The 26,158-nt window shown below is 42.8% G+C and overlaps 1 long non-coding RNA gene across 1 annotated transcript in view; it reads right to left on the bottom strand.

Annotated features, from left to right (window-relative positions):
- LOC309331316 overlaps positions 1-26,158 on the bottom strand; it is a 460,753-nt gene that overhangs the window by 91,105 nt on the left and 343,490 nt on the right. The gene's annotated exons all lie outside the window — the stretch shown is intronic.

Genomic DNA, 26,158 nt, shown 5'->3' with positions numbered 1-26,158 from the left:
TTAGTCTTCAGATTGATCTCAAAGTAATCTCTCAATGGTTTTTTGGGCCTTTTTACAGAATTCTTTATCTCTGAATAGGGTGTCATTCATTCTCCATCTGAAGGTACCAGCTGTTGTTTGGTTCATTTCCATCTTCACGGCGTTATGGTCAGAGCATGTTTTTGGGCAGATTTCCACTTTTTTTATCTTTGGTGCCAATCCTCTAGTAACCCATATTTGGTCAATTCTAGTCCAGGTCATTTTGGCTTCAGAAAAGAAGGTTCCCTCTCTCTCAAGGGGATTCTTTGTTCTCCAGATGTCAACCAGATCCATATTGTCAGTCAATTCAAAGAAAGTTTTTGGTAGTCTTCCATCCTTCGATATCACTTGCCTTTGCGCTTTGTCCATGTTTGTGGAGACAACTCCATTCATATCTCCCATCAAAATTACATTTCATTCTAAAAAGTCCAGCAAGGTCTCATGCAACTTCTTAAAGAACTCAGATTTACCTTCATTCGGTGCATAAATTTCTGTCCTTGGATTTGAATTTCAATTGCCAGATATCTTCCTTGTTCATCTTTAAATATCAATTTCGGCATCAATCTGTCTTTTGCATATATAACCACTCCTCTTTTTTTCACTCTATCAGATGAGACAAATTCTTGTCCTAATTTTTTGTTAATAAGTAATCTTCTATGTGCTCTCATCACATGTGTCTCTTGTAAGCAAATTAAATCCAATTGTTGTTTGTTTAATATATGAAATACATTCTTCCTCTTCCGAGGAATGTTCAAACCATTACAGTTCCAGCTCAGAAGTCGCAAAGCCATGATGGGGTTATTTACTTACTCCTCCTACAGCTCCTAGTTGTTGTTCCTCTTCTGTCGGTGGCTGCAATCCAAACGATAAGTTCGCTAAGTCCAGGATTCCTTTTCCCGATGATGTTGGTTCCTCTCCAGCTTCCACCTCCTTCACAAGATCTTCTTCGTGTTCTCTCAAAAATTTGTCTTTATCACTCGGTGTCTTGATTCTTATTTTTTCCCCTCTGTATTTAAAGGACAGGCCTTGAGGAAATTCCCATCTGAAGAAGATTCTGCTTTTCTTCAATAATATAACCAGCTCTCTGTAGTCACCTCTCGCATCTAGAATAGGCTTAGGTATATCTTTAAAAATCTCCACAGAAGAATCTTCAATTTCCAATAATTTTTGGTAGTGCAGATTCAGAATTTTATCTCTTTCTTCCTTTGATCTCAAAGTAATCAAGCAGTCTCTTGCCTTGTTCTTTTTTTGTCTTATTCCAAGTCTAAATGCACTCACAATCTTTACTTCATCCTCTTGCCAAAAGTCAAGGAACTCTTTTGTAAGAAAGTCCACCAAATTATCCTGTTCTTTTTCTGGTACAAATCTCAATCTTAGATTCCGTTCTTTCCTTTGTAGGTCCAGCATAGCAAAGGACAAATCATGGTCCGCCAGTTTCTTAACAACCGGTGGTATTCTCTCTTGTGTTGCAGTTGCAAGCTCCTTTGCCTCCTCGGCAATTTTCCTAGTAGTTGCTGATTCTTCTAAAAGTTTCTCTATATTTTGAGCATTTGCGTTAACTTGCGTTCCCAATTCTTTTATGCTTGAAGTATTCAAATCAAGTTTTGCTGAAATCTCAGCTACATTTTTATTTGTTTCTGCAACTTGTTTACTTGTATCACTCCCTTGTTTTGTAAGAAGTTCCAAAGATTGATTTATTTTTTCCAGTGCTTTGGTCAAAACATCTTCTGATGACATAGTTTTAGATTTTGTTTGTGAGGCAGCAGCTGCTCCTGTCAGTGAGGCCCTTCTTTGCTGTGAGGTATCAACTCTGTATTGTCTGCCGGATCTAAGACTTTTCTCCTGAAATGATTCTATCTTCCTTTTGTCATTTGCCATGCCACTATCATGCCCAGCCAAGGTCAGTCTCAGACTTGAGAGTTTGTTTTCAATAGGAAATTTCCACTGGCTGGGCTTCTAGTAGCTTAGTTGTTTCAAAAAGTAACAAAGTCTCCTCTGGGGGGGGGAGTTCCCAACTTAGTTTCACAGTCTTTTAAAATAAAGATACTCTTTGCAAATCCCCCCCTAGTTCTTCTTCCAAAGAGAGAGAAGCCCTAGTCCCAGCTCTTTTCTAAATAGTTGCAGATATGTAACAGTTTTAAAAGGCAGTCCTCAAGTACAGTATCTTTCAACAAAGTTCAATAAAGTTCACAAAGTTATTCCACAATTCAGAGGTCTTTGTCCCTTTCAAGGCAGTCCTCCCTCAGGATGCAAAGACAATGGGTATAATTTCCCTTCTCCTTTCATGCAGGTAATAAACTTTCAACAGGAATTCTCCCCCACCGCTCCTGCTGGCTGAGTGGGGGGTTAAGTCTTGCTTTTTGTCAATGGGTTACACTTAGGCAAGATGCAGTCTTCAAAGGTTACAGTTTAGCAGTCTCTTTGCTTTGCTATGTCTACAGATCGGGAAAGGCAGACTTCCTTTTTGTACCTTTTCCCGTGCCGGAATTTATAAAATTCTAAAGTCCAATTTAAGCTTTTTAGTCCTACTCACGAGTAGTTGTTTTTAAGTCCAATTTGCCGGAAGAAATCAGCGCTCTCCGATAATGGCGATGCGGCTTCGCTCCACGGACTGGGTGACAGCTCTCAGTGCCGCGCTCCCCCCGCGCCGTTCCGAAGCCTTTAAAAAGGCTCCTTCACGGTTTGGGGAGACCCCTAAGGCACCCGCCGAGCCTCCTTGTTCGCAGGCTTCACTGCCTGCGATTTCTGAGGGTCCCCGCTTTGCCGTAGCGGCAGGACCCGAACCCGTGGAGCAGACTTCTCTCGGAGCTCCGGGAGAAGTCCGCCATTAATCGCTGGCGCCGACCGGAAGTCCCAGTTTTTCCAATTGCAGACCAGTACAACTACTGTTTGGAAATTTCTTTCTAGCTTTAGTGTGCTATATACAGATGCTGCAGAAGCCTACCCGTTTGTTCTCAGACAGATGGGGATGGGGGGAAGATTTATTTTTCCGAAGTCATACAACCACTGGGAAAAAACAATCAATTTAATTGTGGGGAAGAATTATTTGTTCATATTGTTTATTTTCTCCAGAACTGCAACTCAAGGTGGATAAGAAATCTGTCCCCCTGTGCATCTGATCATAATTCTCTCTCTTTCCCCTCCCCTTATTCCTTCCCTATAAAAAGAAACCGAAACAAGCAGATAGGAAATAGTAGTGGTGCCATTAATGTGGCCCACCATTGGGTTGGTCAACAGTTGTACCCAAAGTTACAATTTGTTTTATGTTAAACGGCAGTATCACATTAGGATGTGATAGGGATTTGTGCTCTATGTTATTATGATTTTTGAAAGCTCAGATGAGGGCTTCATTGGATCCATGCCTCTGTGTTTCAGCAGTGCTGTGGAACTGAGTCATCTCTCCACATTTCTATTTTTTTATTGCAAATTCATTGAAGAAAAAGAAGAAGGAGAAGAGAAACACAGGAAGGAAGAAAAATTAAGGTCTGTGTCATGAGGCCTGCAGCACAGTCAGGATTGAGCTTTGATTAGCAGGCCCAGATGGAGAAAGTGAAGGAAACAGAGAAAGGCTGAACTGTTAGAACTTGGATCGGAGGAGGGGGATTTCCCCTTTCTGCTCTGACTTCAACCATTTGGGATGGAGAAGCAGGGATGCTGGCTCTCTCCTCCAACCCTCCTGCGGAGTGAGGAACCTCAGTGGAGTCTGGTTATGGCTTTGATCAGCCAAAGCAGGTAGCTGAACAGGAGGAGTCAGTGACTGAACCTTGTCACCTAGAACCAGGTGCTACCTTCACAAATGCAAGACCCACCCTCCCTGACACAGTGCACCCTTGCAAGCTCAATATAGGCAAGGCAAGAGAGTCCTGCATGTAAGAACACAATGCCTCACTTTTAAAAGCTTGGTAGGAGAAGTGGGAGAGCCTGTTGGGACATCTCTGTCCCTTCCATCCATTTCTGAACATCCATCCACTTCTGAACATGCTCCTGAACTTCTGAGCCAATTGTTGTTGAGCATGTACTTTTACTTTCCCGAATAAATATCTTACTTACAAATAAAAGTCTTCTGTGTGTTTTGGGTGGGAGCCAGGACAATATGCCTCAGCTCTGCTTGCCTCTGCCTGCAGGTTCTGTGAAGAACATAGAGACAGCTGTGGAGACTAAGGCTTGCAGCAGATGATAGACTTCAGCAGATGATAGATAGTCTGGCTTCCAGAGACCTGCCAACCAGCTCATGGGGACCACAACTACCCTTTAGGAAGTTGTCTTGTAGCCTCGGCCGCCACCTATTGCCCCACCAGCACCCAAAGGGCCTCCCTGAGAAGAACAATGGGAGCTAAGAATGCTTCCTAGCGTTCTTTCCCCATAGGCTGCCAAGTGGGCAATGTCATAACAAATAGCTAGTCACTTCCTTCCTCACCAACTGGGGACAGTATGATTCTTTGGGATCTAGCACCCCATTCAAAGCTCAAACCACATGGAATGACTCTTCTGGAAGATGCAATGGAAGCAGAAGATAAAGGCATGCAGTGGGCACAATTATGTGCTCTAATTATGTGCCCTTGCAGACAATCTTTTGCCCCTGTTTGCAGAGAGATAAGCCATGCTAATCTATTAAGCCAATCTGTTGCTTTAAGTAGGATCCAGCCTTGTTTTTGCTTTTGTGGGGCAAGATGTCAAGAAAGGCCTGGTCTTCTTAGAATGTTTACAGTAGCTTTTCTCCTAAAGCTTCCCAAATGAGAGCAGGGAAAGAGAGAAAAGGTATTTGCACACAAATGTATGTGATTCATTTAAAAACATTGTTTCGAGACTTGTTTCAAATGAAAACTCCCAGACCAGGGAGGTGAGGAAGTGTCACACTCTCCCCACAGACTGGGGTGTCGGTAATAGGGAACTGAATTAGCAAGTAGGGAAAACCAACATGCGCTACTCATTATGAATTGTTAATAGCCTGTTTACAGCTGAAGCTGTCACAGAAAACAAGAGAGTCTGCTAAGTCAATAATTTATTTCAAGCCGTGGAATTAATTAGGGAGACAGTTAAATAAGTGTGGGAAAGTAAGAATATGTTTGGTTTGAGATGCGAGCAGCATTTTGTTGCTGGGATTGCTACAGTGAACGAGAAGGTGGGGGTAACAGCAGCAGCTTATCTAACAGAAACACAAAAAGAGACTTGAGGCAGGTGATCCCTGATAGGTCCTCCAGATGTTTAGGAACATAGGGAGCTGCCTTACACCAAACCAGACTCTTGTTCCATCAAGCTCAGTACTGTCTACACTGAGTTGTACCCAGTACTAGTCTTACTCAGAGTAGACCTGTTGAATTTAATTTAAAATGTAATTGAATCATGTCAATCAATTTCAGTGGGACTGCTCTGAGTAGAAGTTAGTTAAGTACAACCCTCTGACTGAAACTCTGGAAAACCTGTCAAACAGAAGAGCATACATGTTGGGGTTAGAACTTGAGTGCATCTGCATGAAAAGCAGATGTTCTGAGATTCACTGTTTTCTTGATCAAAAACCTCTTCTCCTAAGCTGCAGTGGGTGGGTGGGTGGGTGGGAATGCAATACCCTATATTGTGCCTTTGCTGCAGATGGGCATGCAGAGCTTTCTCAAGCTCAACCTCAGGTTAACTCAGGAATGACCTGAAATCTTGGTGGCAATGAGGGATGGGTGTGGATCCAAAGGTTTAGAGTCTGAGGGGGGAAATGCCCCCACTCAGCTCTCATGGCCCTTAAAAGTCCTCCCCAGCATCTCTCAAAAACGCTTTACTTATTTTTGAAGTGGAAACCTATGGAGAAAAGAGAACTGATTTTTCCTCCTTCCTCTTTCTCTGTCATGCTGACTCAATGGCTTGGTTCAGTCATCATGCTAAACCATGGCATATTCAAGGGCTTAGCTGTGTGTATGAACCCAACCTAGCAACTATGGTTAATCTTGACCACAGCTTAGCATTATATGTGTACTATGCCACTGGATAGCAGTGTGCTGTGGTACAAAAGCCCAAGGAAACATGGGAAATGCAATTGTCCCAAGGACTGCTGAAAGTGCAGTGATTGGATCTACTATCCAGATCATTTCCCCAGTCCAGAGGTCAGTCAGGGTTTCAGCTGGTCATGGTCGTGGTAGACAACCCTCAGAGCTGTTGAGGAGGCACCCAGAGCAACTGATGTCACACAGCACATCATTTTAACGTTCCCCACACCCTTTTAGAACACATGGAATGCTTGGGTTACAAAAATGCCAAAAGTTGTTCCCACAAAATCCTTATGGTTTTGTTTATTTAACGTTCAGTAAAAATGTTTTGTTTCTTGGCTGCCTCCTCCAAAATACAGTCATCAACAGGTTTAACATACCCATTGAGTCAATCACCCATCTCCTACTACCCTTCTGGGGAAAACCCCCACCCCACCCCACCCTCCCACTATATATAAGGGTCTGGTGACTTCTGTTTCAGTGTATCTGAAGAAGTGTACATGAACACGAAAGCTTATACCCAGAACAAACTTTGTTGGTCTCTAAGGTGCTACTGGACAATTTTTTCATTTATTTTGACTGCATCAGACCAACATGGCTAAATCCTCCAAAATACTTCCAACATATATTTGTCGAAGCAACCAACCAATACACTAAAATCTGAAGCGTTGTATCTTTTATTTCTTATGTTTCCCTGGTGGAGAAACTCACATTTTCAGGTGTTTGAGCTTTGACCCTTTCTTTTTCACTAAAAATAAGTGAGAAAAACTGTATTACTTTCATGTCTAGACATTGGTAGATGAACACCTAGGGCAGTGGTAGCGTTCAGTGTTATATGAAGCTTTGCAGTATCAGTCCCAACTAATCACCTAATTTTTCCCAGGCAATTTTACATGATTACAACCTCCTTGATGAAGTAAATAAGTTGAATGAAAGCTAAACACTCTGTAATTTGTTGCAAGTTGTGTTTAAATAAAATTAGTCAATGTAAACGATTAACCCTCCATAGGGGACGCAGACCAGAGAAATCCCATCAAATATAGCTTATTGAGGTCCCCAAATGGGAGCTCCATGGCTTTTCACTTTTTATGTATATAAAAAATAGTTTACTTGCTGATGGACTAGAAATACTGTTTAGATAGCAGAAAGGGTGGGGATTATAGTGCTATAAATTACTGTGAAATTCTATTGGGCTATCATTGACAATAGCTAAAGGAGCAAATATTTACTCAGAAACTCTCAGGACCGTGTGAGGGAGGGATTAACATGTGTTTCTTGTTTCATATGCACTGGGCCTACAATGAGGATTAGAGATCCAAATGACTAAGGATTCACACTGGGTTGAATGAAACCTCTATTTCACAGTACAGGATGGAGGATCTGGACCATAAGGGCTGACTTGAGATTCTAAATGAGCTCTCCATGTTGAGGAGTGATAAAAAGAGTGCACACAGAAACCATCAAATGGTGAGCATGATCAATTTTGTAAGAGCCAAGGGCTCTTCCCTAACCCCCTCCCCATGTTCACTGCTAACAAAAAAGGGAGGGGCACATCTTAATAATACAGCAGATTCTTTCCATGCCAAAGGTCTAGGGTCAGTGTCTATCTCCAAAGGACATGGTAGCAGGTGATAGGAAAGATTCTCTCCCTGCCAACAGAATAGAGAAGATGGAGGGAGGTGGATAATCTTTCCTTACTCATGGATTTTTATTATTGCACTTACAGTCCCTTGCTGTCCAGTGATCAGGGGGGAAATGCTCAGGTACCTCAGGCCTGGGACGGGGGTGGTGCTGTGGGTTAAACCACAGAGCCTACGACTTGCCGATCAGAAGGTCGGCAGTTCGAATCCTCGTGACGGGGTGAGCTCCCGTTGCTTGGTCCCTGCTCTTGCCAACCTAGCAGTTCGAAAGCACGTCAAAGTGCAAGTAGATAAATAGCTACCGCTCCGGCGGGAAGGTAAACGGCTTTTCCGTGCGCTGCTCTGGTTCACAAGAAGTGGCTTAGTCATGCTGGCCACATGACCCGGAAGTTGTACGCCGGCTCCCTCGGCCAATAAAGCGAGATGAGCACCACAACCGCAGAGTCGGCCACGACTGGACCTAATGGTCAGGGGTACCTTTACCTTTACCTTTACCTTTACCTTTACCTTTACCTTTACCTTTACCCTTACCTTTACCTCAGGCCTGGCTGGAAAGCAGGTGCAAATCTGCAAATCTGGTCATGAGGTGAACTGAGTGGTTTATTTAGAATCCTGCTGATGTATCAACTTGTATACAATGCTTTATCATATATGCAATAAAAATTTCCCATTCATTTTTAAATTTGTTGTTATCCTGATTTCGGAGCCTTCCTGTTAATTTAGCCATCTCTGCATATTCCATTAATTTAATTTGCCAATCTTTTTTTGTGGGGATTTTTTCCTCTTTCCAACATTGGGCTATCAATATTTGTGCGGCCGTGGTCACATACATGAAGATATTTTTATATTTTTGGGGTATTTCCCTTCCTATAATTCCTAATAGGAAAGGTTCTGGTTTTTTAACAAAGGTTATTTTAAACATTTTCTTTAGTTCATTATATATCATTTCCCCCTTTTTATATAACTTTACATTGCCACCACATATGGTAAAATGTACCTTCTACTTCTTTACATTTCCAACAACTTTTGATTTATACATTTGTGATAACTTCACTGGTGTTAAATACCACCTACAGATGAAACTCGAAAAATTAGAATATTGTGGAAAAATTCATTTATTGCAGTAATTCAACTTAAAAGGTGAAAATAATATATGAGATAGACTCATGACATGCAAAGCAAGATATGTCAAGCCTTTATTTGTTATATTTGTGATGATTATGGCGTACAGCTGATGAAAACCCCAAATTAACAATCTCAGAAAATTAGAATATTCTTGCACTTAATATTTAGGACTGTTTGCTACGGTGATTGCCACTGTCTTCAAAATCTTCATGCTCCCTTCCCTTCCTAAATGCTACCAATAATATATGGGACTAGGCATAGACACTCCCATTGTGATAATAGCAACTCTTGCAGTAAACAGTTCTAAACAGTTACATCAAGGAGTCAATTATTATCTTCATCTATATCACTGTCTACCACTAGCAGGACTCAATGGCCTGGATGAGATGGTGAGAGACAGGCCCAGGACTGCCAGAACCCGCTTTGTGCTAGAATGACATCAGAACCTTGGGCAGGAACAAAGGAGTTGGGTTGGGATGAAGGAGCAAGAGGTTCAGGACCAAGGATAGCACTCCTGCAGCTGAGACGCAACTGTGGGATCAAGACTGACCATCTAATTGTTGGGATACTGCCAGGGAGACAGAGGCATCAGGCAGACCTCCAGTCGTCTCCGGACGATCACCGGTGTCCCGTGGAACAACATCAGTCAATTAGCGACACGAGCCTCAGAGACATTCCAAGACCCGTGCACACCCTTTCAACAGAGTCTCCACAACGAAAGAGTCAGACAGGAGAGCATATTTACAGCTTTATTCAACGTAGATCAGAACAAAGGAAAAAAGATGACTGCTTGCCTCCGTGTCCAGGAAAACAGCCGGAACAAAAGCTATATACAAAACGGAAGTTCCCAGAGAGATCAGTGCTGGGAGTAAACAGGCATGTGATACACAACAATCATGCCTGACCCTTCTAAGGTGGAACGGAAGTATCCTAACACTAACATGCCAGCTTTACGAGGAAGGAACATTTTAGCATATGTAGTGGGAATGCAAACGCATTAAAAAATATTGGGAAATGATATACAATGAATTGAAAAAAAAATGTTTAAAATGAATTTTGTTAAACACCCTGAATCCTTTTAGTAAGGTGTCTCAAATCAAGAGCTACCAAAAGAAAAAGCATTCATTATTTATGTATGCTGCAACAGCGGCAAGAATCTTGATTGCACAATATTGGAAGATGGAAAAAATACCATCAAAGGAACAATGGCAAGAAAGGCTGATGAACTATGCAGAATTGGCTAAGTTAACAGACAAACTACGAGAGAAAGACAAAAAAGGACTTCAAAAGGGTCTGGGAACCATTTGCAGAAACAACAGAATGGACTGAATTCATTGGCAGGATTTGAAGAAACTTTCACAATTTCATTTGAGTAACAGATACTTCAGAGAAATGATAAGGGATTTTATTTTTGCGTAGGAAAAGCAGGATATGATAAATAAAGCTAAATAACTCAGCAGAGGGGGAGTTGAGGGAAGTGCAGAGGAGGGGAGGGAGAATAATTGTAAATAGCATAATGAATGAGATTTGTATCATTAATTGTTCTAAAATTCAAGAAATATACAAATAATAATAATAATAATAATAATAATAATAATAATAATATGCCGGCTTTATGAGTGCTGTAATGTGCCTGTTAAAGGACCAATGTCTGTGGGTCTTTCTAGGCATGACGCAGTTCTGAGCTTGAAAGGCTTGATTTGTGAAAGCTCTGTGTTGTTTTCTTGGTCCTCAGAGGAAATGTAGGCAATAGCCAATAGGCAAAAGTGCATCACTGGGATCGGAGGCTATGTGTGCTGGAAGGTGTACCAGGATGGTCTGGGGAACGAACCCATTTCTTTGATTGCTTGGAGACTCTAAGTCAAAGGACTCAGGGTCAGGGTCTTTTTCATGGAAGGCTGTTTTTTGTTACCAGACTGGCACTAGGGACATATTTACTCCTGCCCATTCAGACTGATAGCAATGTCACTGACTTTGTTTGCCTTGAGTGGTATTTTTCAGTAGCCAAATCTGATTTGCTATGCGGAGCTATGGCATCACTACAAGATCCCTGATAGACTGGATAGATAGAAGGGAGAAAAATGGGACCAGAGCAGAAACACATCAGGACGGTAAAGGTAAAAGGACCCCTGACCATTAGGTCCAGTCGTGACCGACTCTGGGGTTGTGGCGCTCATCTCGCTTTATTGGCCGAGGGAGCCGGCGTACAGCTTCAGGGTCATGTGGCCAGCATGACTAAGCCGCTTCTGGCGAACCAGAGCAGCGCACGGAAAAGCCGTTTACCTTCCCACCGGAGCGGTACCTACTTATCTACTTGTACTTTGACGTGCTTTTGAACTGCTAGGTTGGCAGGAGCAGGGACTGAGCAACGGGAGTTCACCCCGTAGTGGGGATTCAAACCGCCGACCTTCTGATCGGCAAGTCCTAGGATCTGTGGTTTAACCCACAGCGCCACCTGCCTCCTGTCAGGACGGTAAAGAGGCACAAAAACATAAATTGTCACAATCATAAGAGGTTTCTCACTCCCCTTGAAATCATATTTTCCCCACTGAAAATGTTGGACAACTATTCAATGTGGTTGCGGCTGGAAAACAACTGGAAGACTGGCTCCAGAGACCTTGACCTGTAAACCCACCTGCAGTCCCTTGGCATGTTTGCTGAGTAATCTGCCGACAGCAGGTTCTGTGATCTCACACAGCTGTCAGTTTGGATCACGTTATGTACAACACATGACACCGCATGAAAGCTCTCACAGAGATGGAATCCAATACGACTTTTGAGAATATATTCACTTGGAAAAGGAGGAAAAGATTGTCTAGGTAAAGCTACTTATTTTTAATCTTTTAAGCCCTTTGAAGAACTTATTGTGTGTGAAGGGGGGAGAGGGAGGGAGGGAGGGAGGGAAGGAGAGAGAGAGAGAGAGAGAGAGAGAGAGAGAGAGAGAGAGAGAGAGAGAAATCCACAAGAGCTTGATAGATGTAGAGAAAGAGAATAGCAGAACTCCAGTCCATTATTGGCAGAAGCGTTGCCAGACCTTTTTTTCAGGCACCAGGTAAACGTCTTTCTCTTTGGCCAAGCCATTGGCCCTTAATATGAAACCTTTCAGAGATCTGTGACCTCTTTTAGTTGGGTAGAATCTGTAAGACTCATCTTCCACCTCCTTGCCTTTTTATTTATTTTGTTTGTTTCATTGGTTTGAATGTCACTTTGTGTCTCTCTACTGAGGAAAGCAACTAACAAATTAATAATAGTAGTAGTAATAGTAATACTCTAGAATCCATAAGAGGTTATAGAATCATGAAACTGTTGAGTTGGAAGGGATCCCAGTGGATCCCAGTGGAAGGGATCTAGTCCAACCCCCTGAAAGAATCACATCTACAGAATCCTTGACAGATGGCTAACCAACCTCTGTGCTTTTTTAAATAAAACAAAACACCAATGAAGGAGAATCCACCACCTTCTGAGGTGCATGTATAGCACACCATGAAAACTGTTTGTTATAACATGGCATTCTGGAATGTAGTGGTTTGCTAGGCATACATTTGTGCTGGTTCTCTCCAGCTGTGTAGGACTTTACTAATATAGCAATATGAATTTGCTGCTGTCTCTTGAAAGAGACAATTCAGGTTTTAGAGGAGAGGGACTCTTTCAATCTTCCTGGGCAAGAAAGAACTAGTAAGATTGATCCTACCGCCCTTCCGACAAAATTCATCTCCCATACATGAAAAAGCAACCCTCTTGTTCACAGTGTGGAGAGCAAGCAGAGAGAAACAGCAGTTGTAGTGAAACAGCCATTTCAGGATGATTTATGATTCTTGATGTTGGTACTGCATATCCTCTGTTATTATGGATGCTTTATTGCTCTTTTTATCAGATTCTGAAATTTTATGTTGTTGTTTTTATCTGTTTTGTAAGCTACCCTGAACATTTGCAGATAAGGTGAGATATTATGCTTAACAATTGCAGTAGCACCACTAATAATAAATAATTTAATCGGGCATTGAAGTGGCTGTTGTACAAACAGTGCAGGAGTGAAGTAGTAATTTAATGCTGACATTTATATGAGCATAAATGAATGCTAGATGGAGAGGCCGGTGTGGAGTTACCCTAGCTTCTCAGGAGACTCCAACTTATCCTCTTTTACTCACGGATCCCTTGTAGACAGCTATTTTATTTACAACTAATTGGAAGAAAGCATCATCAGCTTGGTCATCAAGCATGGTCAATAACCAGGGATGATGGAAGCTGTAATTCAGCTTGGAGGGCTAAAGTAGCTTACAAAGTACCTTCTTCAATATCAACCACCTTGGAGCCTATGATTGGCTGGTAAGGCTTGGTTGGTGGTCTGGAATCTGTCAAAGATGCTATTGAAAGGGGATTCTCAGTGGAAGTTCCCCATTTATGGAACCAAGGAGGTGTCCTTGGTGGGGTTCATATGTCTCCCTCTTTACTGACTTTCAAGAGGAATCTAAGAATATTCCTGTTTATCCAGGCACTTGATGACTCAAAGATACTGTTCCTGGTAAACATGGGATTGTGACTGAGAATGTTTCTAGCTGGCTTTTTTAAAAAAACAACAAAAACATTCTTAACTGTTTTTAGAATGCGCATATGAATGAATTTGATGTGTTTTCTACCCCGGCTCCTTCAAGAGGAAGGGCAGGAGATACTTTCAAATAGGAATAACAATACCCCTGAAACTGGGACATGTGATATTCTGGTCCCCGCTGTGCCTGGGGACTGAAGGATCAGCTCAACCTACCATTGCAGGAGGGAGGAAGAGGAGAGTTGTGCCAATACAGTGGTACCTCAGGCTACAGATGCTTCAGGTTACAGCCGCTTCAGGTTACACACTCCGCTAACCCAGAAATAGTACCTCGGGTTAAGAACTTTGCTTCAGGGTTAAGAACTTTGCGTGGCAGCAACGCAGTGGCAGTGGGAGGCCCTATTACCTAAAGTTGTAGCTCAGGTTAAGAACAGTTTCGAGTTAAGAATGGACCTCCAGAATGAATTAAGTTCTTAACCCGAGGTACCACTGTATAAATTGAACCTTTCGTGGGTTGTGTCTTAGCACAGAATTATTTTATGGGCTGCCATGCATGCTTACCGTTGTACATATTTATGTTTAAATGGGGCATGATGTCATTTGAATTTGTGTATTTGCACTGTTCATGCCTTATCCCTTAAGCAATAAGCATTTTTATGCGCATATATATATATATATATATATATATATATATATATATGAATGTAAGTGCATGCTATGAGTTCTCTGTCTGAATTCTTTTGCTTGACACTTTCATCAGCCTGCAACATGTGGCATACAACGTCTCCACAATACAAGTGTCAGAACTGTCAGGAAGATTAACAATAGGTATTTGAAAAGAAAACAGTAGGTAGTTAAGGAGCTGTTCTTAGATTGTGATTTATGGAGGTCTTTATGACAGACCCATGATTTTGCGGGGGGGAAATAGTAGATGTTCCAATAAAACCCAAATAATGGATGTTCTGATAAACAACTTGATCTTTACAAGAGTTGTTATTTTGCTGTTTCTTTTCTTAAAGATGGTCAAGCTTCAGAGAAGGAAGCTAGTAAAACACTTGGCCTCTCTAAAGGTGCAAAAAGGATGAAATGTGATGCATAACACTTGCCTGGTATGCCAGGATTCTATGACTGACTACATTCCCTGAGTGGTTAGTGTCCATAAATGTTCCATGACATCACAGCATTTCAGCCAATGGCTTAGAAGGGGGAAGCTCACAATAAGGCAGGTCATAAGCAACAGCCAGTTGTTGTTATTGTTGTTGTTGTTTAAATTGCCTGTCATTGTATACTATGGTAGATTAAACTGTCCATATGAGTACAGGGAAAAGGCAGCACCCTTTGAGATCAACAGGGAGGGATCTCTCTCTACCAACAGAAATTTATCTCTTAGGGAAATCCATGGACAGAGTTCTGTACCCTCCCCCTTTTTTCTTTCTGATTTTTCTTTTTTCAGAAGTCAGTAACTCAGATGTCAGGAGAAGCAAATATTTATGGGATGGCTGATAGGCTCATATTATTGAGTGATGTTCATTGAAGCCTGTGGCTTTTGAAAAAATATTTTTATTGCTGTTTTGCCTGCCTTTGCCTTACAATACTCCTTGTCAGCCCCCACAGTAGGTTTGGGGCTCAGTAGTTACGGACATCCTATTTCATGAGTCATTTTGAAAGACAAAGCAAGTGGGGGGGGTATTTTTGGAGCGCTTGTCTATTCTCATCTGTAAAAGCTTGTTCTTAAAAATATATATATCTGGATGTACTGTCTTATTTTTCAGCAAGGTGTAGACACATATAGGGGAATAGAAAGAAAACATGGTTATACAGAGTAATAAGTACATGATTCTAATTTTGCTTTGTTTTGAATGCTGAGTTTGTGCATACTGACAACCAGCATCTCTGTTAAGGACAGAACCTGACCTAGGCACCATTAGGATCAGTTTGGGGGGCCTACATCTGGAGGGTCTCCAGCCTGGTGACCCTCAAATATTTATGCCCACAGAGTAGTACATGCTCAGACCCTCCAACTGTCCCTATTTTCCAGGGATGTCCCTGAATTAGAAAAGCCGTTCTGGTTTCTGATTTGATTACAGGATGTCCCGGGGTTTTTTCTTAGGATGTCCCTACTTTCATTGGAGAAATGTTGCAGTGTATGGAGTTATTCATCTCCTGAGCTGTCTGAAGGTAATCCTGTATAGGGAAGGTTTTTAAAAAAATGTTTTATTATGTTTTTATATATGTTGGAAGCTGCCCAGAGTTGCTGGGGCAACCCAGTAAGTTGTGTGGGGTATAAATAGTAAAATTATCATTATGGAATGGGATGTCCCTATTTTCTTTGGAGAAATGTTGGAGGGTATGCATGCTGGTACACATCAGTGTGGCAGGAAGCATTCATGACATGAGTACCCTGAATGCAAGGACATGCTCAGGCTGATGCCTGTTACCAAAAACACCTTCCCTTTGTTTTTAATATTTCAATGGGCATCCTGACATGCTACACAAACATTTTGGATGTAGGACTGTAGCTCAGTGGTACAGCACCTTTTTTGTATGCATAAGAACATCCTGCTTGATCAGGCCTGTAGCCCATCTAGTCTAGCATCCTGTTCTCACAGTGGCCTTTCAGAAACCCACAATCAGAACCTGTCTCTGACAGCATTCTACACACTTTTGACTCACAGGTACACGGGTGGCGCTGTGGGTTAAACCACAGAGCCTAGGACTTGCCAATCAGAAGGTCGGCAGTTCGAATCCCCACGACGGGGTGAGCTCCCGTTGCTTGGTCCCAGCTCCTGCCCACCTAGCAGTTTGAAAGTACATGAAAGTGCAAGTAGATAAATAGGTACCGCTCCGGCGGGAAGGTAAACAGTGTTTCCGTGCGCTGCTCTGCTTCGCCAGAAGCGGCTTAGTCATGCTGGCCACATGGCCCAGAAGCTGTACGCCGGCTCCCTCAGCCAATAAAGCGAGATGAGCGCCGCAACCCCAGAGTCGGTCACGACTGGACCTAATGGTCAAGGGTCCCTTTACTAGCTGGCATTTAGGGGCATACTGCCTCAAGCCATAGGCACCATCTCTGGGGGCTCCTGGGGGCCGAGGCACCCACAAAAATTTCACTGTAAGTGCCCGGCCAAGCAACTCAATGCATCACACCACATGCCAAGTCCCAGAGGGGCCCATTGCACCCTCCAAAAGGCCTGTTGAGCCTTTTGGAGGGCCCATTGGGGCTTGTTGCAGCTGTGGGAGGGCCTGATGGGCCCCGCTGTGCCATGTGCATGCCACATTGAGCCGTGTTGCATCATGGAACATCACACACATGCGCGAGGCACCCCCATTGTGGGGGAGAAACCAGCACACCTGCCTCCAACAGTGGAGGTAGAACATGACCATCATGCTTAGTGACAGCCATTAATTTGTGTAGTCTTCCCTCTTCTTAAGTGGCCACCACAGCACCTTGCGGGAGTGAAGTCCATACTTATTATTTCTCATAGGTCTTTACATGCCAGTGCCACTTTTCTTCTCCACCCGCCCTTGACTTTTCTAGCCATTGTTTCACATTTCCCAGGACAGCTAGAAACTTAGCAACAACCACAAGGCTTTGAACAAAAGCTCGCAGTCTTTACAGTAGACTCAGAACTTGCAAACTGTTCTTGGCATAAAGAGCAGATTCACAATCACCAGGGTATAAGGCAGACTTTAATCTGCAACATCTGTTCACAGCTCACTCCCTGCTTAATAAGCTGGCATTTCCTAGTCCCATTCATCTGTTGCTTTCTCGCTAATTTTGCAATAACGACTAAGATCAAGCTCTGTATTTCTGGCTGGAACAACTTGATTGGGGAGATTATGTCTAGCAAGCCTTTGCTATCAAGTCTCATCAAGACAAATTTTCGCTTTGCTTCAGAGAATCAGCAGGTAAGTTGGACTAGTTGCTCTCCAAAGCAAAACACATTAGGAAGGCTTAAGCCTCAAGCAGGCAATGATAACAGAAGCATTGTTGGTGAGAAAACATTCACCTGTAGGACATTTTCTACTGTTATAATCTAAATGACTGAAATGAACATTACTGTCCTTGGTTTAACACAGAGGATGTCATGCCCCAAGGGATTCTCCCAGTTGATTCAGAAGAATCTAGTGTGCTGAAAAATAGCTGTACATGATTCCTAAGTACCAAAGATCAGCCAAACACTTTATTCAGAATAAATGTATTTGGCTGCAGCTCTTTCTTCCTGGTGCAAGCCTTTGGAATTAAAGCATGTTAGGCCCTGGTAACCCAGGATGTAGAATAAGGTGACTCTGAGTCAACTCCCTGGGATAGTTTATTGTTGCACATTGTTTCTAAATCTAATGTTGTACATTGTTTTAATTGTCTGTTTTAACCATATTTGCACATCAGTTTCTAATGCTGTGAGTGTCCTCTATTTCAGAGGCTTCTACTCTGCAGCCTCTGCAAGTCTTTTAGTTTTTACACTCTTACAGTTGTTTTAACTGCATGTTTTTATTTGTTTTTAGTTTTTATCTGTTCTAATTATCAGTTTTTATCCATCCATTATCCGTGTTTAATCTTGTATTTTATTCAGATGTTTTATCCTATGCTTGTTTCTTTGTCCTTATTTGCTCCAACATTTATCAGTTAAAAAAATCCTAACTGCTATTTTATTTATATGTTTATTTGTTTTTTATCCTGGTCTGTGACTGTAATAAAGTTCATTCAGGTGGAAAGGAAACTGTACGTAGCCAAAGCGTATTGCTTTCATGCCAATCCAATGTAACTGATGAGACCTTTGGGGGCCCATGGGAACATTTGCAGACTGGAGAAACTCTTGTGGGGCCACCCCGCACACGAAGAGAGCAGCCAAGTACTCACCACAACTGAAATTGAACAACTGAACACCACAACTGAAACTGAAATCTGTTCCACCAGACTGCCCTCTTCCATACGGAAAGGTTTTTACCTGTTTCATCATTGCAAGGAGTTTGGTTGGGGTCTTTCCCAGACTTGTCCCAGCCCTAGCAAAATAGATAAAGGACTCCTGGATGGTTTAGTCAAAGGCGACTATGGGGTGTGGTGCTCATCTCGCTTTCAAGCCGAGGGAGCAGGCGTTTGTCCGCAGACAGCTTTCTGGGTTGTGTGGCCAGCATGACTAAACTGCTTCTGGTGTAATGGGACACTGTGATGGAAGCCAGAGTGCATAGAAATACCATTTACCTTCCCGCCACAGCAGTACCTATTTATCTACTTGCACTGGCATGCTTTCAAACTGCTTGGTTGGCAGGAGCTGGGTCAGAGCAATGGGAACTCACCCCATTGTGGGGACTCGAACCAAGAACCTTCTGATCAGCAAGCCCAAGAGGCTCAGTGGTTTAGACCACAGCGCCACCTGCGTCCCACTGCTAGCACAATATTCTGGATGCAAGCTTGTGCTCTGAGCCAAGTACCTGGTGTAAAAGGGTTAATCTAAGGTTACCAGATGTCCCTGTTTCCCGGGGACAGTCCCCAGATTTACAAATCAGTCCCCTGACAAAATCCATCTATTTAGTAGGAAGTCCATCTATTTAGTAGGAAGTTGAAACGTATCCCCGGATTCATTGAAAAAAATCTGGTAACCTTAGGTTAATCATAAAGCTGCATCATCACATTCTGTGCTAGCCAGCACTCCTGCACTGTCTTCAAGCCTACCTTTCAGCACTGTTGCATCTCAGGGTAAAGGGACAGCAGCCAGCAGAGGGTCAGATGTGGTCTTTAGCACTGCTAGGCACCACTGAATCCATCCCATTGGTTTCAACAGCCCTACGAGGCGAAAAGGAAAACTCCAAGAGGCACCTACAGAGTTAAAGTTCTCTTGCGTGTAAAATGGATGTAAAACCCCATGTGCCTGGGCTGCATGTTAAAGTCAGTCTTGCATTTCTTCCATTGTTGCGGAAACAAAATTCAGAGTGCTGGTCAAGTATTCCTATTGTTTGAGGAACAACTGCAGTGGCTTTATTTTTAATGTTGTATGACAACTTTGTTTAAATCTGATTCATTGTGCTCCTCATTGTGAAAGCCTTCCTCTCCCTCGGCTTGCCAGGCATTTCAGGACTCCTCGCATATATGAATTGCAGCAAAGGGAAAGCAAAGAAAGGGATAAACAGAATGGATTGACTTTGATCACAACCAGTGCAGAGATTTAAATACCCCATGATAGCAAAGTGGCTGACTGTGTTGAAAGGAACATAATAGTAATTGTTTGGGATTGTTTTTTCTAGCTGTTATTTTGTTAAACAGAAAAAGAAGAGAAAGAAATGAAAGAAAGAAAAAAAGGAAAATATTTCCGCTTATACCCACAGGGACTCTAGGAAATGGCCTCATGTAATTCTCTCAAGCAGCTGTGGAAATGTTTATCCCTCTTTATAATGATGTTCTTCTTGCTTTATCCAATATCTTTTGTTCAGCTTGAGGGTTTTTTCCGGAGGGGGGTGGGAAGGAGAAGAGAGGCATCACAGAATTTTGTGACTTTTTTCCCTTTTCAGATATTGTGTCTTACAGTGCCACTCTATACAAGCCTGCTGAGAAGCCTGGTTCTGTGCCCAGTGGGAGCCAGTGTGGTGTAGTGTTTAAGAGTGGTGGACTCGTAATCTGGTGAACCGGGTTCGCTTCCCCGCTCCTCCGCATGCAGCTGCTGGGTGACCTTGGGCTGGTCACACTTCTTTGAAGTCTCTCAGCCCCACTCACCTCACAGAGTGTTTGTTGTGGGGGGAGGGAGGGAAAGGAAATTGTTAGCCACTTTGAGGCTCCTTAAGGGGCGGGAAATGTGGGATATCAAGTCCAAACTCTTCTTCTTATTCTTCTAAGTGCAAGACACCTTTGCCCACCAGCACTCTGGCCCTTAGATTTCAATAAAATACTGGGCAAGGTTTTGTCCAGTATCTTGTTGGTGTGAGTTTCCCATGAGCCTTTGCAAAGCGGAGGGGAAAGGCTATGTAAGTCTGCTTCCCCTGGAGCTCAGGGCCATTTTGCCTTGAGAGCTTTCTGTCCACTCACCCTTGGTTTAGATCCTTCACTAAGCGATCTTGAGTCTCTGGTGACAGGTCCAGAAAGGATTTTTTTGTCTCTCAACCTGATTGGCACTCTCTACGGCTCCTCCCCAATTTCCTTCTCCAGCAGCCTATGGCTCCTTTGCTTGGTCTCTCTTTGTTCTGGGTGACCATGGGTAGGGAAGCTGGTCACAGGGGGCCATTACAGAGAAGGCATATTGCCCAGACACCCAAGAAGACTCGATAGTCACCACCCTCATGTTTTTTGGAGGTGGGATGCAGTAAACAATGTTTATAAACCTATGTAATAAAAATGAATATAACTACATGAGATGCTTGAATTCAAAACCTGTGCTTTTCTGAGCTCTGTTTGCTTTTAATTAAAGAGATCAGATGTGCCCTCCGGGAAGCTACTCTTCAGGCAGAAACCCAGTTTTTTTTTAGTTTGAATTTTCTTACAAATGTTTGAATATTGCTGCACAGTCCAGCCCCTAGAAATCATAATACCTACTTTAAAATTCAAATTTAATTCTAGATTTGGAATCCCTAAAAACTGTCCTAATGATAGCATAGCCAAACATGTGCTAGCATTTGATGCCTGGAAACGCCTCCAATAACTATTTAGTGATACTGTCTCCCTCTCTCTTATCTTTCAAATACCTTTTTCATTCAGCCTTTGGCACAGCCCCTTAGGCTTAGTTTCAACATGGAAGGAGGACTAAGCCCGAAACCTAAGGCCTATATGGATTAGGACCTGAAATACCATTTGTTCCCATAATGCAATGGAGGGAGAGAAGGGGAATACTGTACTATTTCAGAGCAAACAAAATGAAATCACCTGCATGGTTACCTCACCATATGCATGGGTGTAGGGGGCACTCTTCCTTCTTACGAAATAATAAACCTGTGAGATAGACTAGGCTTAGTGACTGGCCTAAGGCTACCCATGAACTTGATAGCTGAACAGGGTCTTTCCACCCTAAATTCCACCCCTTTTCAGTTTACTATTCTATCCTACTGAATTAGGACAGTGTTCAACCAACTTGTTCCATCAGTTCAAGGATTCCAACCCTTCTCACCTACTCATTTGCCTGGCACTGTCCCCCAGTCTGCTCCAGAGGGTTGGAGACCCTGAAATAGATCTAGGGGCTGCGAGGGGTCGGGCAGAGAGGAGGTGAAAGTATTGTCATTTTGTATGTGTTGTAATTTATTCAATTTTATTTTGATGTTTGTGTGCACTCTGCATCCTATCACTTTTCCTCTCTCGCCTTCATTTTTACTATGTTGGACAAAACGCTTCTGCGGAAAACTTTTGCGTACAGTAAATCTCAAGCTTTGCATTGCTTTAGCTTTCTCCCCCGCCCCCTTCCCTTTTTCAAGATGTCTTTGTGTCCATTAAGTTTTGCTACTTCATCTCTAGCTTGTAGGTTTTCCCCTGCCCACAGACAACCCTCTCTTCTCTGCCTGCAACTGTCAGTCCTGTTGAAAGAGAGGCAAGGGCAAAGGGGATCTTGGAGGAGTTACCTGTCAGTTATGTCTGCATGTAGAATACTTGCTGTGCTGCTTGAATACATAGGTGAGTTATTCTTGCAAAGAAATATCATTATGCTGCTGTTAAGAAAAGGTTTCCCCTCCCCCCACCTTCCAGCCTAGTTGATGTGCCATACCTGCATCAGAGATTATATTAAATCATGATATTAAATCAGCTCAAGTGAGCTCAGATTGCAAATTAGTTTAGGGGTTCAGCAGACCCACGCAGGAATGCTCAACTGTGAGTCAGGTAGATCAACATATGTTATGCTATATTGTGCAACAGCTAGACAAAGGCATGTTAAGCTCAGATGCATTGTATATAACTAATACAGACAGGCTTGCACCAAGTGTTGGCTCTCATTTTTGGGGTGGGATGGGAGGGGCTGGGCAATATAACTTCAGTGAGGGATGGCCAAACACATCTGTGTTTGCCTCAAAAAATGATCTGGATTTTCTGGTGCTTGCAAAGCCTGGGGGGGGGGTTGTGAGCACTGAGAAGGAATGACCACAAAGCCCAGGTGGGGCTCCCCACAACCAACACTGCATCTTTAGAATCATAAGCATTGATGTAAGGGAAAAATCTATATGTGGTATGTGTGTGAGAGAGAGACAGAGACATACATAGAGAGAAATGTGCATTATTATTTTTGCAGAGAATATGCATGAAGCTGAATTACTACCATTTATTGCCATAGTGCCATTAATGTACATGGTTCTGTACACAACTGAAATAAGAAGTTCTACTCTGAAGAGTCTACAGTCTAAAACAACAAATATAAACAATACAGTAAAAATCAACAGTTAAAAACGCCATTACATTTAGGATAATAAAACTAGCTAACCAGACCCAGAGGCCTGTGAAAAAAAGTAAGTTTTCCAAAAAGATTTAAACATATGAAGTGAGGGGACAGACAGCAAATGTATCCCAGGGTGAGTCCAACCATACAGAGCAGCAAGAGAAAAAGGATAAAGATGTGATAAAGAACAGCAACAAACAAACCTTGAATTGGGTAAGAAGCATGGAATTAGAAGAACAAAGAGAATGACTAGGCCTATAAGGGGATGCCAAGGCTGTGGGAGAGGAAGGACCTTGACCATGAAGAGCTTGAAATGTGAAGACAAGAAACTTATGACGTATTCTAGAGTTAACAGACAGCCAATGAAGTGAGTATAGAAGAGCAGAAACATAGTCCAATAACGCACCAATAAGATTATATTCTCTGCAGTCTTTTGAATGGAAACAAGAAGATTGATGGTCAGTGTTGGGAGAAAACATTACAACCATTTCAATCAGAAATAACTAGAGCATGGATGGCGGGAGCTTCAGGATAGGCAAAAGCAAGTACTTCCCAGTAAAACTATGGTGTTTGTTACTGCCAACATACATAGCATTAAAAGGAGATGTGAAAAATTCCTGAAGGATATATATCTGTCAGTGGCTACTAGATGTGATGGCTGTATACTACCACCAGCCGCAGAGGAAGGGGACAATGAAAAAGGGCTGTTCTGGTTCTGGGCTCTTTGAAGGACACCTGGTTGTCCGCTATGGGAAACAGGATCTAGCAGGGCTCTTCTTAGGTTTGAGATCCAGGGATCCCTCAAATGACTTTATGAACTTTATGAACACTTCTCTGATTCTATCAAACAAGCACTACTGAACTGCCCCAGAAACAGTGTTGAAGCGAGGTGAAACTACATCACAGAGGCAACCTGCAACACAGCTATGTCCTCTTTTGGCAAAGGTAAAGGGACCCCTGACCGTTAGGTCCAGGTGTGACCGACTCTGGGGTTGCGGCGCTCATCTCACTTTATTGGCCAAGGGAGCCGGCGTACAGCTTCCGGGTCATGTGGCCAGCATGACTAAGCGAACCAGAGCAGTGCACGGAAACACTGTTTACCTTCCCGCTGGAGAGGTACCTATTTATTATCTACTTGCACATTGACGTGCTTTTGAACTGCTGGGTTGGCAGGAGCAGGGACCAAGCAAGGGGAACTTACCCCATCATGGGGATTTGAACCACCGACTTTCTGATCGGCAAGTCCTAGGCTCTGTGGTTTAACCCACAGCGCCACCCGCGTCCCTTCTTTTGGCAAAAGAGAGCAACAAATCCCCAACTGGTTTGAGGCTGGCATAAAGGACATCAAGCCAGTTCCCAGGGAGGTGGCTGTCAGAAAAGTGTTCTATCCCTAAGATGTTGGCTGTTCCAAGCCTAAAGCCTCCTGTCACAGAGTTGTCTCCAGCAGCAGTGTAGCACAGGGGGTGCCAGTGGGGCTGTGGCCTTGGGCATGGATTATTGAGGGGATATGAAGCAGGCACCCTGGCAGATGCCCCCAATGCAGCCCAGTGTTTTTTTTTGTCTTTTTTTGTCTTTTTATTTAGATTTTCCATGATACAATTTAATTTTTTTAAAAAGAGAAATAATACATAACAGAAAAGAAACATTAAATAATTATACATCAAATCATTATACAATATCCAAAAAAGAAAAAGAAAAAACATAAAATAAAATAAACCCATCACCCTGTTTCGCTTCCCTCCACCGCTACTCATCTTCTCTAGAATCAATTTTACCCTTATCATTGCATTCTGATTGTTTTTATTTTCTCTATACATACATACATACATATGTCATTAATAATTTATTGTTTTGATGCATCTACATTCTTAATCTAAGCATATTAGCATGTCTTTTCTAGAGCAATATTTTGTCATATAATCATCAAAGCATTGCCATTTGTTTTTAGTTTTGGATTTGACTGCTGTCGAAAAACCAATGCAGCCCAGTCTTGTGCTCCTCTCCCAGCATCAGAGGAAACAACACTTGTGGGAGGGGGCGCTGCGCCAGGCCATGCTGGGGGCGCTGCCAAGGGGGTCCTGGTTTCCACCCACCAAGTGCCATGTCGCCTGGGTGGGCTCCTCTCTGCTCAGGTGGGCAGGCGGCATAGCACGACCCTGCTTTTCTCCAGTGTGGTGCAGCGTCGCTTTGGTGAAGTCAGCAATGAGAATTGGGGTGCCGCGGTGGGATCCTTCACCCTCTGCACTCCATCCATCATCCGCTGATGCCAAGAGCTCACGCTTTGAGGCTGGCCTCCAGTTTCGCTTTTGGAGGGGGTATCAAAGAGGAGATATGATCTGGCTCTGATTCTGTCTCATCCCCACAGTGATGCCAGCACTGGCACAAACAAACTTCACAAAGCCAATCCACCTGAAAGAGACACCACTTAATTGCCCTGTCTCAGGAACCCAGCCATTTGCCACACAATTAGCTTTGCCCACCCTGAGCTTCAAAAGGAATGTCATGTGTTGGATCAATGTCTTTGCTAATGTTCAGCAATGTTTCTTAGCCTCTGATGCACCTGCTTAATCCATGCCTCATAACTTGACTTATGTATCAAACTGACTTATGCATTAAAGCCTTTGGCAGAAACAAGTGTTCTCATTTTTCGTCCACATGAGAGAACAAGAACACCTGTTCCAGTTCTCACAAGGTACCTTCCAATAATATAAGACTATATAAAATATGCAGGGTAACCTCACACCATACATTTTAAAGTACATACAACACACATTTAAATCACGTAGCTTCACCTAAAGAATTATGGGAATTGTAGTCTGCCCCCCTCCAAAAGAAAGCTACATTTCTCAACACACATAATGAATTAAAGTTTCTTTGTAGGTTGTGGATCTGTCCATAGTTCAACAAACCTGCCTTATAACATCTGGTTGTAATGTATCTGCTTGTTTTTAATGCACAGGTGTTCAATGCCCAAATTATGGGTGGAAGGTGAGGAGGGGTCATAATTACATCCAAAAATCCCACCCCAGGCTCTTCCAAAAAATTATCTAAAGTGCAGTGGCCACTCCTCTGGCCACTCAAAATAGTAGTTAAGGGGAGCCAGCATAAAATACAACAGGGGATGAGCACAGAGGAAATCATGGCAAAAGATGCAGGCAGAAGCAACTGCAACGTTTAAGGGTTTTGCATTAATTTTGATTACAACTTGAACCAAAAATTTTAAACATTCAGCACAAATTTTGAACTGAACACGTACCACAAAAATTCAACACTGCCTTAAATACACCACTTAAACATAATGCAGATTCTAGTGATGGAAACCCAAGCCATCAGCAGTGCTGATTTTTAGAGCCAGCAGTGTCCTAGATGACCCACTGAATTATCCATCATCTTCCAAAGACAATTCATTATAAATTCATGAATGAAATCTTGCCAGCTTTCACCCGCCCCCTATATCTGACTTTACATTATTAGGGCTGACCAGAGAATGCAGCAAGCATTTGGCTCGAACCTCTGCAT

This window comes from Podarcis erhardii (genome assembly GCF_964252035.2).
Source record: "Podarcis erhardii genome assembly, chromosome: 16".
Taxonomy (NCBI): domain Eukaryota; kingdom Metazoa; phylum Chordata; class Lepidosauria; order Squamata; family Lacertidae; genus Podarcis; species Podarcis erhardii.
Note: the sequence above shows the minus strand (reverse complement) of the source record. Positions and strands in the feature narration are given on the sequence as shown.